Source organism: Heterodontus francisci, chromosome 34 (genome assembly GCF_036365525.1).
Source record: "Heterodontus francisci isolate sHetFra1 chromosome 34, sHetFra1.hap1, whole genome shotgun sequence".
Lineage (NCBI taxonomy): Eukaryota > Metazoa > Chordata > Chondrichthyes > Heterodontiformes > Heterodontidae > Heterodontus > Heterodontus francisci.
In genome coordinates, this window is record NC_090404.1 from 35,690,229 (window position 1) to 35,708,898 (window position 18,670).

Below are 18,670 nucleotides of genomic sequence, written 5' to 3' on the forward strand. Positions count from 1 at the left end.
TAAAGCAGTGTCTTTGAGTAACACGAAAGGAAATCGGTATTAAATTAAGTTAAAACTACATTTATCTATCACTGTGTAGTGTGAGGGCACTTCATGATGCAATGATCTCTGCTCAAGGCAATTCTAAAAGAGAACATCCCCTCTTGCATTATTTAACTCTGCTAATATTCCCTGTTGTATTTTCAGATAAAGCTGCACCATGAAACATTTTGATGTCTTGAAAATGTGCAACCTCCCCATATAGCAACTGAACCACTGAACTAATAAGGAAAAAAAACTACAACCCACACTTGTACGCTTGTGCATTCCATACCGAAGCATCAGGACAAGTATCGGACTGTTACCAGACCTGGGTTCATCCAGCAGCCCCAGAGGAAGGATTTTTATTCCAGACAGTCACTGAGGAGAGAGGAACAAAGAGAGAAAAGGAGAAAGAGAACGACAGAGAGATCAATAGAGTCTGGAGGAGATGCTGAAAGGAACAGATTCACTCCACAATTCCATATTTTACTTCATTGAGATTGACAGACAGAAAGCGAGAAAAGACACAAAGATGTACATTTAAACAGCGCCTTTCACGTCATCAGGATCTCACAAAGCACTTTACAGTCAATAAAGTACTTTTGAAGTGTGGTTTCTTCTGTAATCTCATGACAGAGAGAGACAGAGAGTTCGACAAAAATATTGATTCAGCAGATGCCAAAATATGATCTTAAGAATTACATCTCAATGTGGAAACTTTATTTCCAGGTCTGTAAAAATCTTATTGTTTGTTTGATTCCGGTTCAGTAAATGTAAACCTGAAGCAGAGTGAATAAATTCGCCTCTAATCCCTGATGAAATAGGGACAAAGCTTCCCAAATTCTATCAGGTCACCTTCCAGCCTTCGCTATTCTCGAGGTTTTCCTGTTTGTTTTAATCTCTCCGTTCCGGTAAAAGTTGTGAGTGAACATTTATTTTCCTGTTCACTGTGAGACCTGGCAGCAGTGGAAACAATTCCAAATCTCCTGTTTGAAATTCTTCTTTTTTTGTTTATTAATTCATTATCTCGATGTGTTTATTACCTTAACCACTCGACTATGATTTCTCGTTCTCTATCTGTTTAAATGTTGCTCATTTCAATCATCCGCTGCTTTGTAACACACGGGCACTGAATCACTGAACAGTCTCCTCTCAAGAAAATGCAGAAAGAGACAATCTCGTCTTGTATTATTTTTACCCTGCTATTTTCCGCTGTAACATGTTAAAATAACTCTATACAACTAAAATAAATCAAGTTTATGAAGGTAAAAATCCAGTCACCTCCTCGGGGAATTGAACCACATTGACAAACATAGATAGAAACACACAGATTTGTGCACCGAGAGTGAGGGAGGCCGAAGGAGAGACAGACAGCTGGAAAGAAAGGGTGTCTCCAATTTGGCAGATTTTTGTTCCATTTCTAAACGTAAATTTTGAAATGCAAATGAGAAAATTCTGGAGGGATTGAAAGGTGCAGGATTTTATTACCTGTAATTGATGATTGGTTCTGCAGGGACCTGGTTAAACTTTGAAATAATCAGAAAGGTAGGCAGCAGGACCCGAGCACTCACACAGATTTCACAACAGATTGTTAAGTTTATCATCTTAACCACTCGGCTACAACTACATGCAATAAAGCATTATACCTGGCAAATGGAGTTCGGTCATAAAAGCAACAGCAAAGTTAAAAATAAACTCGCCCAACTTGGGTTGAAGTTTAGTAGAAAAGTAACAAGACTGTGGTTGCTGAAAATCTGAAATAAAAGCAGAAAGTGATGGAAATACTCAGCAGGTTCGCCAGCACCTGTGGAGTGAGAAACAGAGTTAATGTTTCAGGTCAGTGATCTTTCAGCAGATCTCGATGTCACCTCTTCTTCTGCCAAAATTATTCAATCTGTACTCTCTGGATCTTCAATCCTTCAGCCAATAGAAACAGTTCCTCTTTAATTCTTGGATCTAAACACTTCATTTAAGCATTCGATCAATTCTCCTCTCTTCTTCTCTGCTCGAAGATGAACAACCCCAGCTTCTCCAGTCTATCCACATATCTGGAATCTCACATTCCTGAATTTTATTTTCCAGAAGATTGAAGACGTCAAAAGCAAAAACATTTGATGTTTTCAACACGGCTGCTGAAATAGCCAGAATGTCATGAGCTTCGAATCATTTATAGATCATTTAAAGATGACTTCGAAAAAAATCACCTCGTGCTAATTTAAAATAACAGTTTAAGTTTCTGGTTTTGCTCCCCAGGTTGATTGCAGTGCAGTGTTTCCATAAAGTTAGAGTTATCATCTTTCTTGTATTTGGGAACAGTCCCCAGTTCAAAACCACGTTGAAACCTTATCAAAACGTATTCCATGAAATACCAGGAAACCATGAGTGATAGACATTCGTCAATTCATGTTATCAAATTGCAAAATATCACAGATTGTTACATTTGCTTTTTCTCTGTACAGTTCTGTACACTCAAGCTGTTCACAGCGTCTTTCACTCAATTTCCTTTCTACCTCTGTCAGAGCAGAAAGTCACCCTCAACGTGGAACATTACAGCTGATTTCTATTCAAATTTGTGAGCCATTATTAAATGATCATTCCGTGCTTCCTCGGTTAATAACAGCAGGTCAAAGCTTCATGTCGCACATGGAAACAGTTACAGCAATTATTCACTCATTCCCAATGCCACAGTCAGTGAGACCGGGACAAGCAGCAATATTCTAAACCCACACTCTCCAATCACCCACTGTCAACAGAAAACAACAAATCAATCAGAGGGTTACTGTACATCCGTGGGACACGGGACACTACAGCCCGGGCCAAACATCCTCATACTCTGAGCACAATGAATGAGTCACAAACAATAGTAACAACATTCGAAATCGTTCCCATGTAAAATGTGTTCATGTTATTTAAAAGCTGACTGTTCTGTATCTGAAAGTGAGCACCATGGGATTTGTGTTTTTCGTGTTTGTCTGTTAGGTTTGCACTTCAATCTGTGGTGGATATTGAAGAGAATCTCATATCAAAATGAGGACACAACGTAGGTAAACAATAAATCCCAGAACAATTCCTCAGTAAAATGGATCGCAATCTTTGGAAGGAGGTGCAGCTAAAAAGTGGAAGATGGGAATGATGTTATTGATGATTGAGTGGAATGTATTGCATCCTTGGGCTTTTGTTGATCAATTTCCTTTTACATCTTGGAACACAAAAAAGCTGAGGCACCAGGAGGAAACCAACAGTTATCTCACTTTATGAGAGATATGGCAACGCTACCGTGGGTTGCCCAGTTACCTCAGTCAATAGAGCATGAGATTCTTAATTTCATGGTCATGGGTTAGAGCTCCATGTTCACTGTGATTGTTTTAAACTTTGTGGCTGCTTTCACGGGCGAATCCCAGCTCTCCATTCCTCCACCACTGTCACCCGCACTCAAACTGTATCTTTCTCCAGCACGCTGTTGTGAATATCACAATTCCTGAATTACAAGTGTCCTCTGAATCACCGGACATGTGAGAGACAAGTTTGTAGATGCAGCCTAATGTACAGTAAATGATAATACTTTGAAAGTAGGAAGTTCCAGTGCAGCTTTTGTACAAAACAAAAAACGTCTCTGTCACAGAATGAGAATGGTCACTTCCTGGGGGACAAATAGCATCGGATCCACGTCTAAAAGGATTCCAATGACAATGATCGGATTCATTAGATTCAGGGAAAAAAACTCGGAAACTCATCCTGAACGCAATTTACATGCAGATGAGCAGAGGAATGATCGGATAAGGCTGGGTTTGTATTCCTTGGAACAGAGGAAGTTAAGGGGAGATGTAATGCAAGTGTATAAAATTATGAGGGACCTGTTTCTCAATAGACAGGCCAGAATGAGGTTTTCATTGCTGAAGCCACATTTAGCACTGTCAGTAGAAGAAAAACAATCAAGACAGAAAGAGAGTCATGATAGGGGTAGAGTGGGAGAAAGAATTCTGAAGTTGAACCAGAAGGTGAGAGTGAAGATTCATCATCACAATTGGTTGAAGTGGTGACCAGGAAGAGTGGTGGAAGATGTGGTCCTCGCACATATTTAGTCAAGATGTTTTGTAGTGGAAAAGTTAAGTTGGACATAAAGATCATTTTTTACCTTCAGAGGTTCACAAAAAAAAGAAAGAAGTTGGAAAGAATCAAATGTGTCTGATAAATCAGATAGTTTTGTTACGAGTTGAGCACCAATTGTTACTCAAACAAAAATCATGCCAGAAACTTGTGCAAGAAAATGTTTGAGTTCAGATTCAAGGCAGAGATAGAGAGACATGTCTGATGAAGTGGAAATTTCAAATGTAGCTCAAGGTCAAAATCAGCCTCTGTTGAAGAAACCTCTCCTCAGACTCAGTCCAAGATGGGTCAAGGTCTTTCCACAAGTTCTGGATGTTTGAATCAGGAAAGAAGGTGCCAGAGAATAGGGGAGTGGCAAATGTGACACCCTTATTCACGAAATGTGTAAGGTCAGTCCTCGCAATTACAGGCCAGTTGGTTTTTCGAAACAATAGTCAGGGAAAATATCAATTTACACGTAGAGAGGTTCCAGGTAATTAAAATAACCAGCATGGATTTGTAAAAGACAGATCATGCATGACTAATTTAATTGAATTTTTTATGAAGTAAAGTAGAATTTTGATGAAGGGAGTGTGCTGAATGTTGTTTATATGGATATTAATAAAATATTTGATAAGGTACCACATTAAAGGCTTGTTAATAAAATTGTGACTCATGGAATAGGACGGTCAGTGTCCAGTTGGATAAAATATTGGCTTAAGTACTGAAAACAACAAGTCAAAGAAAATGGAAGTTTTTCAGACTGGATGATGATAGACAGTGATGTTCCCCAAGACTCATTGCTGATTTTTGTTCTTCATGTAAATGATGTGAATCCAGGAATAGATAGCAGAATTTCAAAATTTGATGATGACACAAACCTTGGAGCTGCAGCAAACATTTGAGCATCATATGAACAGCCTACAACAGGCCATAGATAGGATAGTAGAATGGACAGAATGGTGGCAGATAGAATTTTATCCTCACAAGTGTGAAGTGATGCATATTGACAGAAGAATTAAGGAGAGGCAATGTAGACGTAATAGCATAGTTCTAAAGAGTGTGCTGGAACAGAGTGACCTGGGAGTGCTGGTGCATAGATCTTTGGCAAGATATACTGAGAGAATAGTTAGTAAAGCATAAGGAATCTTAGGCTTAATAAAAAGAAGTACTCGGTACAATTATGGTGAACCTTTATAAAGCTCTGGTTAGCCACAACTCTGTCCTGTTCTTATCACCACATTTCAGGAACGATATAGGTAGGGGAGGTCCTTAATGAATCCTTTGCTTCAGTATTCACTGGTGAGAGGGACTTTGTCGTTTGTGAGGACAGCGTGGAACAGGCTGATATGCTCGAACAGGTTGATGTTACGAAGGAGGATGTGCTGGAAATTCTGAATGACATGATGATAGATAAGTCCCCGGGGCCATAAGGGATATACCCAAGGTTATTACGGGAAGCGAGGGAAGAATTTGCCGCGGCTTTGGCGATGATTCAGTTTAGTTCAGAGATACAGCACTGAAACAGGCCTTTCGGCCCATCGAGTGTGTGCCGACCATCAACCACCCATTTATACTAATCCTACACTAATCCCATATTCCTACCACATCCCCACCTGTCCCTATATTTCCCGATCAACTACCTATACTAGGGGCAACTTATAATGGCCAATTAACCTATCAACCTGCAAGTCTTTGGCATGTGGGAGGAAACCGGAGCACCCGGAGGAAACCCACGCAGAAACAGGGAGAACTTTGACGATCTTTGCGTCCTCACTGTCCACTAGAGTGGTACCAGATGATTGGAGGGTGGCAAATGTTATTCCATTGTTCAAGAAAGGGAATAGGGATAACCCTGGGAATTACAGACCAGTCAGTCTTACGTTGGTGGAGGGCAAATTATTGGAGAGGATTCTGAGAGACAGGATTTATGATTATTTGTAAAAGCATAGTTTGATTAGAGATAATAAGCATGACTTTGTGAGGGGCAGGTCATGCCTCACAAGCCTTATTGAATTCTTTGAGGATGTGACAAAACACATTGATGAAGTAAGAGCAGTGGATGTGGTGTATATGGATTTTAGCACGGCGTTTGATAAGGTTCCCCATGGTAGGCTCATTCAGAAAGTAAGGAGGCATGGGATACAGGGAAATTTGGCTGTCTGGATACAGAATTGGCTGGCCCATAGAAGACAGAGTGTGGTAGTAGGTGGAAAGTATTCAGCCTGGAGCTCGGTGACCAGTGGTGTTCCGCAGGGATCTGTTCTGAGACTTCTGCTCTTTGTGATTTTTATAAATGACTTGGATGAGGAAGTGGAAGGTTGGGTTAGTAATTTTGCCGATGACACAAAGGTTGCTGGAGTTGTGGATAGTGTGGAGGGCTGTTGTAGGTTGCAACGGGACATTGCCAGGATGCAGAGCTGGGCTGAGAAGTGGCAGATGGAGTTCAACATGGAAAAGTGTGAAGTGATGCATTTTGGAAGGTCGAATTTGAATGCAGAATACAGGCTTAAAGACAGGATTCTTGGCAGTGTGGAGGAACAGAGGTATCTTGGGGTCCATGTCCATAGATCCCTCAAAGGTGCCACCCAAGTTGATAGGTTTGTTAAGAAGGCATATGGTGTGTTGGCTTTCATGAACAGGGGGATTGAGTTTAAGAGCAGCGAGGTTATGCTGCAACTCTATAAAGCCCTGGTTAGACCACACTTGGAATATTGTGTTCAGTTCTGGTCGATCATTATCAGAAGGATGTGGAAGCTTTAGAGAGTTTGCAGAGGAGATTTACCAGGATGCTGCCTGGACTGGAGGGCATGTCTTATGCAGAAAGGTTGAGGGAGCTCGGGCTTTTCTCATTGGAGCAAAGAAGGATGAGAAGTGACTTGATAGAGGTGTATAAGATGATGAGAGGCATAGATAGAGTGGATAGCCAGAGACTTTTTCCCAGGGCAGAAAGGGCTATCACCAGGGGGCATAATTTTAAGGTGACAGGAGGAAGGTTTAGAGGAGATGTCAGAGGAAGGTTCTTTACACGGAGAGTGGTGGAATGCACTGCCAGCGGTGGTAGTAGAAGCAGATACATTAGGGACATTTAAGCAACTCTTGGATAGGTACATGGATGATAGTAGAATGAAGGGTATGTAGGTAGTTTGATCTTAGAGTAGGTTAAAGGGTCGGCACAACATCGTAGGCCGAAGGGCCTGTACTGTGCTGTACTGTTCTATGTTCTATGTTCTTTGATATGAGGGTCCTTGAGAGAGTTCAGAGGAGATTTAGCAGAAGGGTTCCAGGGATGGAGCATTTTAGTTACAAGGTTAGGTTTGCATCCGCAGTATTTTGCTTTTATTTTAGGTTGGCAGAGCTGGGGTTGTTCTCCTTAGAACAAAAGAGATTGAGGGGAGATTTAATAGCAGTGTACCAGATTATGACAGGCTGGGATAAGTTAGACAAGGAAAAATTGTTCCCATTAACAGACTGCACAAGGAGTAGTGACCACAATTTGCCAGTTCTGTGGAAAAAAAGGATGTGGGGGAGTATGAGGAAGCACTGTTTTTATATCTCAAGTGATAATGACCTGGAACTCGCTGCCCACAAGAGTGGTGGAAGCAGAAATGATCAATGCCTTCAGGAGGAATTCTGAGAAAAGCAGACCTGCAGGGCTACGGGCATCGAGCCTGACTGCATTGCTCTGTGCAGAGATGGCATGGACCGAGTTGTCTCCTTCTCTGCTGGAAATAACTATGAAGTTTTGCAGTGTTCTCACCACACGTGGCTCCTGTTCCTTTGATGTCACATCACAGTTCTATTGTTCCCCTTCTTCTGGCCAGTTCAGACGAATGAATGACTGCTCTCTGCACTGGACAGCTGTTTCTCATTGCACCCCGTTTCTAAAAGTCTATGCTTGAACTCACAACCTCGGCATAGCTCATTAATTGTACTGCTGTATAAGTACCACGCGCTTACCGATTGCGCCACTGGAGCCACATTACTCTCTTTATAGTATGGCGAATTGTAGGCAAGTTAGCTGAACATCAGTCGTCTGGAAAATGTCCGAATCTATCACAAAGGAAGTATTAACAAGCACTTGAAAAATCATTGTCTGATCAAACAAAGTCAACATGTTTTTACCGAATGGAAATCTTGATTGACAGATTTATTCCAGAATTCTGAGGATGTAACTGAAAGGGCAGGAATGTAGTATAATTGGATTTCCAAAAGGCATTCGGTAAGATTAATACACTAGATAAAGGCTCATGGAATTGAAGTAATATATTAACATGCAAGGAGGACTTAGAGGTAAACAGACAGAAAGCAACGAGTAGGGAGAAATGGAGCATTTTCAAGATCTCAGACTGCAACTCGTGGAGTGCCTCAAGGATCATTGCTGGGGCCAAAGCTTTGTCCAATACCGAGAATGTGGTGGAATCGGATTCGGTCCTGGGTTGAAGAGAAGATTGGTCTTTATCATCATTGATGCCAGCCTCGAGAGAATTCCATTAAATCCACGTGCTGTCAAGAGACGGGTGAAAGCACTGAATATAGAAAACATGATGGGTCCTGACACAATTCCAACTGTCATACTGAAGACCTGTGCTCTAGAACCAGCTGTGGCCTGAGAGACGCTGTTTCCGTATAATTGCAAAACGCACATCTTCCTGACAATGCGCAATTTGCCCAGCTATGTCCTGTCTACAAAAATCGGGAAAAGTCCAATCCGCCCATTAACTACCCCATCAGTCTACTCACAATCATCAGCAAAGTTGTGGAAGGTATCGTTGACAGTGCTATCAATAACCACTTACTCAGTAACACATCGTTGACCGATGCTCAGTTTGGGTTCCACCAGGGGCACGCAATTCCAGACTTAATTACAACCTTGACCAAACATGGAAAATAGAGCTGTTTCCAAGAGGTGACAGTGACTGAAATTGACATAAAAATAACATTAGACCTAGCATGGGATCAAGGAGCCCGAACTAAACTGCAGGCAATGGGAAAGAGGGGGAAAATGCTCCACGAGATGACGTCTTACCTAACACAAAGGTATGTCCCAGGGGGAGTGTTTGCTCGAGTGGTTGGGGGGGATTGAACTAAAATGGCAGGGGGATTGGAAACTTTGCAAGGAGTCAGAGGAAGGGGGAATCAAGGACAAGAACAAACGACATTAAGGGGAATAAGAAAAGTGATAGGCAGAGAAATCAAGGGCCTGAATCAAACAGGGTCACAGTGAAAAATAGTGGGAAGGAGACAAGCAACGTAAAAAAGACAAGCCTTAAGGCTTTGTGACTTAACGTGTGGAGTATTAACAATCTTCTTCTTTGGCCTCCTTGTCTCGGGAGACAATGGGTAAGCGCCTGGAGGTGGTTAGTGGTTTGTGGAACAGCGCCTGGAGTGGCGAAAAAGGCCAATTCGAGAGTGACAGACTCTTCCACACGTGCTGCAGATAAAATTGGTTGTCGGGGCTGTTACGCAGTTGGCTCTCCCCTTGCACTTCTGACTTTTTTCCTGCCAACTGCTACAACAGGCCATAGATAGGATCGTAGAATGGACAGAATGGTGGCAGATAGAATTTTATCCTCACAAGTGTGAAGTGATGCATTTTGACAGAAGAATTAAGAAGAGGCAATGTAGACGTAATAGCATAGTTCTAAAGAGTGTGCTGGAACAGAGTGACCTGGGAGTGCTGGTGCATAGATCTTTGAAGGTGGCAAGATATACTGAGAGAATAGTTAGTAAAGCATAAGGAATCTTAGGCTTAATAAAAAGAAGTACTCAGCACAATTATGGTGAACCTTTATAAAGCTCTGGTTAGCCACAACTCTGTCCTGTTCTTGTCACCACATTTCAGGAACGATAAAGGTAGGGGAGGTCCTTAATGAATCCTTTGCTTCAGTATTCACTAGTGAGAGGGACCTTGTCGTTTGTGAGGACAGCGTGGAACAGGCTGATATGCTCGAACAGGTTGATGTTAAGCAGGAGGATGTGCTGGAAATTTTGAAAGACATGATGATAGATAGGTCCCCGGGGCCATAAGGGATATACCCAAGGTTATTACGGGAAGCGAGGGAAGAATTTGCCGCGGCTTTGGCGATGATTCAGTTTAGTTCAGAGATACAGCACTGAAACGGGCCCTTCGGCCCATCGAGTCTGTGCCGACCATCAACCACCCATTTATACTAAGCTTACACTAATCCCATATTCCTACCACATCCCCACCTGTCCCTATATTTCCCTATCACCTACCTATACTAGGGGCAACTTATAATGGCCAATTAACCTATAAACCTGCAAGTCTTTGGCATGTGGGAGGAAACCGGAGCACCCGGAGGAAACCCACGCAGACACAGGGAGAACTTTGACGATCTTTGCGTCCTCACTGTCCACTGGAGTGGTACAAGATGATTGGAGGGTGGCAAATGTTATTCCCTTGTTCAAGAAAGGGAATAGGGATAACCCTGGGAATTACAGACCAGTCAGTCTTACGTTGGTGGTGGGCAAATTATTGGAGAGGATTCTGAGAGACAGGATTTATGATTATTTGTAAAAGCATAGTTTGATTAGAGATAATAAGCATGACTTTGTGAGGGGCAGGTCATGCATCACAAGCCTTATTGAATTCTTTGAGGATGTGACAAAACACATTGATGAAGGAAGAGCAGTGGATGTGGTGTATATGGATTTTAGCACGGCGTTTGATAAGGTTCCCCATGGTAGGCTCATTCAGAAAGTAAGGAGGCATGGGATACAGGGAAATTTGGCTGTCTGGATACAGAATTGGCTGGCCCATAGAAGACAGAGTGTGGTAGTAGGTGGAAAGTATTCAGCCTGGAGCTCGGTGACCAGTGGTGTTCCGCAGGGATCTGTTCTGAGACTTCTGCTCTTTGTGATTTTTATAAATGACTTGGATGAGGAAGTGGAAGGTTGGGTTAGTAATTTTGCCGATGACACAAAGGTAGCTGGAGTTGTGGATAGTGTGGAGGGCTGTTGTAGGTTGCAACGGGACATTGCCAGGATGCAGAGCTGGGCTGAGAAGTGGCAGATGGAGTTCAACATGGAAAAGTGTGAAGTGATTCATTTTGGAAGGTCGAATTTGAATGCAGAATACAGGCTTAAAGACAGGATTCTTGGCAGTGTGGAGGAACAGAGGGATCTTGGGGTCCATGTCCATAGATCCCTCAAAGGTGCCACCCAAGTTGATAGGTTTGTTAAGAAGGCATATGGTGTGTTGGCTTTCATTAACAGGGGGATTGAGTTTAAGAGCAGCGAGGTTATGCTGCAACTCTATAAAGCCCTGGTTAGACCACACTTGGAATATTGTGTTCAATTCTGGTCGCCTCATTATAAGAAGGATGTGGAAGCTTCAGAGAGTTTGCAAAGGAGATTTACCAGGATGCTGCCTGGACTGGAGGGCATGTCTTATGCAGAAAGGTTGAGGGAGCTCGGGCTTTTCTCATTGGAGCGAAGAAGGATGAGAGGTGACTTGATAGAGGTGTATAAGATGATGAGAGGCATAGATAGAGTGGATAGCCAGAGACTTTTTCCCAGGGCAGAAAGGGCTATCACCAGGGGGCATAATTTTAAGGTGACAGGAGGAAGGTTTAGAGGAGATGTCAGAGGTAGGTTCTTTACACGGAGAGTGGTGGGTGCGTGGAATGCACTGCCAGCGGTGGTAGTAGAAGCAGATACATTAGGGACATTTAAGCAACTCTTGGATAGGTACATGGATGATGGTAGAATGAAGGGTATGGAGGTAGTTTGATCTTAGGGTAGGTTAAAGAGTCGGCACAACATCGTGGGCCGAAGGGCCTGTACTGTGCTGCACTGTTCTATGTTCTATGTTCTTTGATATGAGGGTCCTTGAGAGAGTTCAGAGGAGATTTAGCAGAAGGGTTCCAGGGATGGAGCATTTTAGTTACAAGGTTAGGTTTGCATCCGCAGTATTTTGCTTTTATTTTAGGTTGGCAGAGCTGGGGTTGTTCTCCTTAGAACAAAAGAGATTGAGGGGAGATTTAATAGCAGTGTACCAGATTATGACAGGCTTGGATAAGTTAGACAAGGAAAAATTGTTCCCATTAACAGACTGCACAAGGAGTAGTGACCACAATTTGCCAGTTCTGTGGAAAAAAAGGATGTGGGGGAGTATGAGGAAGCACTGTTTTTATATCTCAAGTGATAATGACCTGGAACTCGCTGCCCACAAGAGTGGTGGAAGCAGAAATTATCAATGCCTTCAGGAGGAATTCTGAGAAAAGCAGACTTGCAGGGCTACGGGCATCGAGCCTGACTGCGTTGCTCTGTGCAGAGATGGCATGGACCGAGTTGTCTCCTTCTCTGCTGGAAATAACTATGAAGTTTTGCAGTGTTCTCACCACACGTGGCTCCTGTTCCTTTGATGTCACATCACAGTTCTATTGTTCCCCTTCTTCTGGCCAGTTCAGACTAATGAATGACTGCTCTGTGCACTGGACAGCTGTTTCTCATTGCACCCCGTTTCTAAAAGTCCATGCTCCAGGTGAGGCTTGAACTCACAACCTCGGCATAGCTCATTAATTGTACTGCTGTATAAGTACCACGCGCTTACCGATTGCGCCACTGGAGCCACATGGCTCTCTTTATAGTATGGCGAATTGTAGGCAAGTTAGCTGAACATCAGTCGTCTGGAAAATGTCCGAATCTATCACAAAGGAAGTATTAACAAGCACTTGAAAAATCATTGTCTGATCAAACAAAGTCAACATGTTTTTACCGAATGGAAATCTTGATTGACAGATTTATTCCAGAATTCTGAGGATGTAACTGAAAGGGCAGGAATGTAGTATAATTGGATTTCCAAAAGGCATTCGGTAAGATTAATACACTAGATAAAGGCTCATGGAATTGAAGTAATATATTAACATGCAAGGAGGACTTAGAGGTAAACAGACAGAAAGCAACGAGTAGGGAGAAATGGAGCATTTTCAAGATCTCAGACTGCAACTCGTGGAGTGCCTCAAGGATCATTGCTGGGGCCAAAGCTTTGTCCAATACCGAGAATGTGGTGGAATCGGATTCGGTCCTGGGTTGAAGAGAAGATTGGTCTTTATCATCATTGATGCCAGCCTCGAGAGAATTCCATTAAATCCACGTGCTGTCAAGAGACGGGTGAAAGCACTGAATATAGAAAACATGATGGGTCCTGACACAATTCCAACTGTCATACTGAAGACCTGTGCTCTAGAACCAGCTGTGGCCTGAGAGACGCTGTTTCCGTATAATTGCAAAACGCACATCTTCCTGACAATGCGCAATTTGCCCAGCTATGTCCTGTCTACAAAAATCGGGAAAAGTCCAATCCGCCCATTAACGACCCCATCAGTCTACTCACAATCATCAGCAAAGTTGTGGAAGGTATCGTTGACAGTGCTATCAATAAACATTTACTCAGTAACACATCGTTGACCGATGCTCAGTTTGGGTTCCACCAGGGGCACGCAATTCCAGACTTAATTACAACCTTGACCAAACATGGAAAATAGAGCTGTTTCCAAGAGGTGACAGTGACTGAAATTGACATAAAAATAACATTAGACCTAGCATGGGATCAAGGAGCCCGAACTAAACTGCAGGCAATGGGAAAGAGGGGGAAAATGCTCCACGAGATGACGTCTTACCTAACACAAAGGTATGTCCCAGGGGGAGTGTTTGCTCGAGTGGTTGGGGGGGATTGAACTAAAATGGCAGGGGGATTGGAAACTTTGCAAGGAGTCAGAGGAAGGGGGAATCAAGGACAAGAACAAACGACATTAAGGGGAATAAGAAAAGTGATAGGCAGAGAAATCAAGGGCCTGAATCAAACAGGGCCACAGTGAAAAATAATGGGAAGGAGACAAGCAACGTAAAAAAGACAAGCCTTAAGGCTTTGTGACTTAACGTGTGGAGTATTAACAATCTTCTTCTTTGGCCTCCTTGTCTCGGGAGACAATGGGTAAGCGCCTGGAGGTGGTTAGTGGTTTGTGGAACAGCGCCTGGAGTGGCGAAAAAGGCCAATTCGAGAGTGACAGACTCTTCCACACGTGCTGCAGATAAAATTGGTTGTCGGGGCTGTTACGCAGTTGGCTCTCCCCTTGCACTTCTGACTTTTTTCCTGCCAACTGCTACAACAGGCCATAGATAGGATCGTAGAATGGACAGAATGGTGGCAGATAGAATTTTATCCTCACAAGTGTGAAGTGATGCATTTTGACAGAAGAATTAAGAAGAGGCAATGTAGACATAATAGCATAGTTCTAAAGAGTGTGCTGGAACAGAGTGACCTGGGAGTGCTGGTGCATAGATCTTTGAAGGTGGCAAGATATACTGAGAGAATAGTTAGTAAAGCATAAGGAATCTTAGGCTTAATAAAAAGAAGTACTCAGCACAATTATGGTGAACCTTTATAAAGCTCTGGTTAGCCACAACTCTGTCCTGTTCTTGTCACCACATTTCAGGAACGATAAAGGTAGGGGAGGTCCTTAATGAATCCTTTGCTTCAGTATTCACTAGTGAGAGGGACCTTGTCGTTTGTGAGGACAGCGTGGAACAGGCTGATATGCTCGAACAGGTTGATGTTAAGCAGGAGGATGTGCTGGAAATTTTGAAAGACATGATGATAGATAGGTCCCCGGGGCCATAAGGGATATACCCAAGGTTATTACGGGAAGCGAGGGAAGAATTTGCCGCGGCTTTGGCGATGATTCAGTTTAGTTCAGAGATACAGCACTGAAACGGGCCCTTCGGCCCATCGAGTCTGTGCCGACCATCAACCACCCATTTATACTAAGCTTACACTAATCCCATATTCCTACCACATCCCCACCTGTCCCTATATTTCCCTATCACCTACCTATACTAGGGGCAACTTATAATGGCCAATTAACCTATAAACCTGCAAGTCTTTGGCATGTGGGAGGAAACCGGAGCACCCGGAGGAAACCCACGCAGACACAGGGAGAACTTTGACGATCTTTGCGTCCTCACTGTCCACTGGAGTGGTACAAGATGATTGGAGGGTGGCAAATGTTATTCCCTTGTTCAAGAAAGGGAATAGGGATAACCCTGGGAATTACAGACCAGTCAGTCTTACGTTGGTGGTGGGCAAATTATTGGAGAGGATTCTGAGAGACAGGATTTATGATTATTTGTAAAAGCATAGTTTGATTAGAGATAATAAGCATGACTTTGTGAGGGGCAGGTCATGCATCACAAGCCTTATTGAATTCTTTGAGGATGTGACAAAACACATTGATGAAGGAAGAGCAGTGGATGTGGTGTATATGGATTTTAGCACGGCGTTTGATAAGGTTCCCCATGGTAGGCTCATTCAGAAAGTAAGGAGGCATGGGATACAGGGAAATTTGGCTGTCTGGATACAGAATTGGCTGGCCCATAGAAGACAGAGTGTGGTAGTAGGTGGAAAGTATTCAGCCTGGAGCTCGGTGACCAGTGGTGTTCCGCAGGGATCTGTTCTGAGACTTCTGCTCTTTGTGATTTTTATAAATGACTTGGATGAGGAAGTGGAAGGTTGGGTTAGTAATTTTGCCGATGACACAAAGGTAGCTGGAGTTGTGGATAGTGTGGAGGGCTGTTGTAGGTTGCAACGGGACATTGCCAGGATGCAGAGCTGGGCTGAGAAGTGGCAGATGGAGTTCAACATGGAAAAGTGTGAAGTGATTCATTTTGGAAGGTCGAATTTGAATGCAGAATACAGGCTTAAAGACAGGATTCTTGGCAGTGTGGAGGAACAGAGGGATCTTGGGGTCCATGTCCATAGATCCCTCAAAGGTGCCACCCAAGTTGATAGGTTTGTTAAGAAGGCATATGGTGTGTTGGCTTTCATTAACAGGGGGATTGAGTTTAAGAGCAGCGAGGTTATGCTGCAACTCTATAAAGCCCTGGTTAGACCACACTTGGAATATTGTGTTCAATTCTGGTCGCCTCATTATAAGAAGGATGTGGAAGCTTCAGAGAGTTTGCAGAGGAGATTTACCAGGATGCTGCCTGGACTGGAGGGCATGTCTTATGCAGAAAGGTTGAGGGAGCTCGGGCTTTTCTCATTGGAGCGAAGAAGGATGAGAGGTGACTTGATAGAGGTGTATAAGATGATGAGAGGCATAGATAGAGTGGATAGCCAGAGACTTTTTCCCAGGGCAGAAAGGGCTATCACCAGGGGGCATAATTTTAAGGTGACAGGAGGAAGGTTTAGAGGAGATGTCAGAGGTAGGTTCTTTACACGGAGAGTGGTGGGTGCGTGGAATGCACTGCCAGCGGTGGTAGTAGAAGCAGATACATTAGGGACATTTAAGCAACTCTTGGATAGGTACATGGATGATGGTAGAATGAAGGGTATGGAGGTAGTTTGATCTTAGGGTAGGTTAAAGAGTCGGCACAACATCGTGGGCCGAAGGGCCTGTACTGTGCTGCACTGTTCTATGTTCTATGTTCTTTGATATGAGGGTCCTTGAGAGAGTTCAGAGGAGATTTAGCAGAAGGGTTCCAGGGATGGAGCATTTTAGTTACAAGGTTAGGTTTGCATCCGCAGTATTTTGCTTTTATTTTAGGTTGGCAGAGCTGGGGTTGTTCTCCTTAGAACAAAAGAGATTGAGGGGAGATTTAATAGCAGTGTACCAGATTATGACAGGCTTGGATAAGTTAGACAAGGAAAAATTGTTCCCATTAACAGACTGCACAAGGAGTAGTGACCACAATTTGCCAGTTCTGTGGAAAAAAAGGATGTGGGGGAGTATGAGGAAGCACTGTTTTTATATCTCAAGTGATAATGACCTGGAACTCGCTGCCCACAAGAGTGGTGGAAGCAGAAATTATCAATGCCTTCAGGAGGAATTCTGAGAAAAGCAGACTTGCAGGGCTACGGGCATCGAGCCTGACTGCGTTGCTCTGTGCAGAGATGGCATGGACCGAGTTGTCTCCTTCTCTGCTGGAAATAACTATGAAGTTTTGCAGTGTTCTCACCACACGTGGCTCCTGTTCCTTTGATGTCACATCACAGTTCTATTGTTCCCCTTCTTCTGGCCAGTTCAGACTAATGAATGACTGCTCTGTGCACTGGACAGCTGTTTCTCATTGCACCCCGTTTCTAAAAGTCCATGCCCCAGGTGAGGCTTGAACTCACAACCTCGGCATAGCTCATTAATTGTACTGCTGTATAAGTACCACGCGCTTACCGATTGCGCCACTGGAGCCACATTACTCTCTTTATAGTATGGCGAATTGTAGGCAAGTTAGCTGAACATCAGTCGTCTGGAAAATGTCCGAATCTATCACAAAGGAAGTATTAACAAGCACTTGAAAAATCATTGTCTGATCAAACAAAGTCAACATGTTTTTACCGAATGGAAATCTTGATTGACAGATTTATTCCAGAATTCTGAGGATGTAACTGAAAGGGCAGGAATGTAGTATAATTGGATTTCCAAAAGGCATTCGGTAAGATTAATACACTAGATAAAGGCTCATGGAATTGAAGTAATATATTAACATGCAAGGAGGACTTAGAGGTAAACAGACAGAAAGCAACGAGTAGGGAGAAATGGAGCATTTTCAAGATATCAGACTGCAACTCGTGGAGTGCCTCAAGGATCATTGCTGGGGCCAAAGCTTTGTCCAATACCGAGAATGTGGTGGAAGCGGATTCGGTCCTGGGTTGAAGAGAAGATTGGTCTTTATCATCATTGATGCCAGCCTCGAGAGAATTCCATTAAATCCACGTGCTGTCAAGAGACGGGTGAAAGCACTGAATATAGAAAACATGATGGGTCCTGACACAATTCCAACTGTCATACTGAAAACCTGTGCTCTAGAACCAGCTGTGGCCTGAGAGACGCTGTTTCCGTATAATTGCAAAACGCACATCTTCCTGACAATGCGCAATTTGCCCAGCTATGTCCTGTCTACAAAAATCGGGAAAAGTCCAATCCGCCCATTAACTACCCCATCAGTCTACTCACAATCATCAGCAAAGTTGTGGAAGGTATCGTTGACAGTGCTATCAATAAACACTTACTCAGTAACACATCGTTGACCGATGCTCAGTTTGGGTTCCACCAGGGGCACGCAATTCCAGACTTAATTACAACCTTGACCAAACATGGAAAATAGAGCTGTTTCCAAGAGGTGACAGTGACTGAAATTGACATAAAAATAACATTAGACCTAGCATGGGATCAAGGAGCCCGAACTAAACTGCAGGCAATGGGAAAGAGGGGGAAAATGCTCCACGAGATGACGTCTTACCTAACACAAAGGTATGTCCCAGGGGGAGTGTTTGCTCGAGTGGTTGGGGGGGATTGAACTAAAATGGCAGGGGGATTGGAAACTTTGCAAGGAGTCAGAGGAAGGGGGAATCAAGGACAAGAACAAACGACATTAAGGGGAATAAGAAAAGTGATAGGCAGAGAAATCAAGGGCCTGAATCAAACAGGGCCACAGTGAAAAATAGTGGGAAGGAGACAAGCAACGTAAAAAAGACAAGCCTTAAGGCTTTGTGACTTAACGTGTGGAGTATTAACAATCTTCTTCTTTGGCCTCCTTG

At 43.3% G+C, this 18,670-nt stretch overlaps 2 non-coding genes across 2 annotated transcripts; both read right to left on the reverse strand.

Annotated features, from left to right (window-relative positions):
- Window positions 1–12,608: 12,608 nt before the first annotated feature.
- On the reverse strand, window positions 12,609–12,703 carry trnai-uau (transfer RNA isoleucine (anticodon UAU)). Its single transcript has 2 exons — window positions 12,666–12,703; window positions 12,609–12,644 (listed from the first exon to the last, which is right to left on the reverse strand). It is a non-coding gene; the product is annotated as a tRNA-Ile (tRNA).
- A 4,523-nt stretch (window positions 12,704–17,226) lies between these two features.
- trnai-uau (transfer RNA isoleucine (anticodon UAU)) lies at window positions 17,227–17,321 on the reverse strand. The gene is made up of 2 exons: window positions 17,284–17,321; window positions 17,227–17,262 (listed from the first exon to the last, which is right to left on the reverse strand). It is a non-coding gene; the product is annotated as a tRNA-Ile (tRNA).
- Window positions 17,322–18,670: the final 1,349 nt, after the last annotated feature.